Raw genomic sequence first — 1,102 nt, forward strand, 5'->3', positions numbered from 1 at the left:
GCTAGTTATGGCCCATGACAACCCACTATATCGAGCCTATATCGAGGTATGTAGAACAAATTTCCTGCAGTCCGTGCTCAGCCCTCCTCTATCTCTCTTCTCAGCCAGCCCGCGGACGCGCGGAGCCCATCGTCTGTTTGCTCACATGCGGCCCCACATGTTAGTTAAAACGCAAGAGGACCCACTAAACCTGCACATCTTTCACCTCGATGTGCTGGTGATGAAAAACAAATCCAAGAAAGATCTTCGATGGCCACTTTTGGAGTTACTCAAGAGTAGTAAGATTCTATTTACAGTTTAACCCAAGATGCACATCTCGTGGCTTCAACTACCACTCTATTTTCTTTCATGACACGATCTGGATGCTGGATGTCCCATGTGTCGGCAAAAGGAGGAAGAACCCGACCAAATCTTCGGTTGTGCTCTCGGATTAGACTAGTTGTGCTAACTTAAAATTTTTATTGTGTATTCCCTCCGTTCCAAAATACTTGACTTCCATTTGTCCAAAAATGGATGTACCTATATACTAAAACATATCTAGATACATATATATTTTGACAAATAGAAGGCATGTATTGTGCAACGGAGGGAGTAGAATGGATGCAAGTTTTTGTATTGGGAAGAAGAGTACATCCATATATTGATAGAGCGCAATTTATTAAATGTTCTATCACTTTTAGCTAGCACAGAGGCTGTAGATGAGATTAGTTCACTTGTTGATACTCCTACTTGGTATGCGTGTTGCTGCTTAGACGCAGAGAAAAATGGACCGGAGGGAGTACTAGAATAGAGGCTAGACATGAGACTAGATGCGAGGAAGCAACGTCTACTTCTTTACACTCGATGAAGAAAGAAGTACGCAAGATCAAGTCTCTGCAGATCAACAATGAGTGCATCGAGAAGGCACTAATCCAACTTACAGGAGTAGTAAAATGTATTCTTGTGGTTCTTGTTTTCTTTGGTCTTGCTTTTCTAGTCAAAATTATCGTTGGAGTTCGTGCAAAACGGAGGTCCGTTTGGGGTCATGCGTTGCAGTTGGCCTTACAAGTGGGACCGCAGTTAAGGAAACCGACTATCGGCAAACCCCCACCTACCCGCCGCA

Source organism: Triticum aestivum, chromosome 4A (genome assembly GCF_018294505.1).
Source record: "Triticum aestivum cultivar Chinese Spring chromosome 4A, IWGSC CS RefSeq v2.1, whole genome shotgun sequence".
Taxonomy (NCBI): domain Eukaryota; kingdom Viridiplantae; phylum Streptophyta; class Magnoliopsida; order Poales; family Poaceae; genus Triticum; species Triticum aestivum.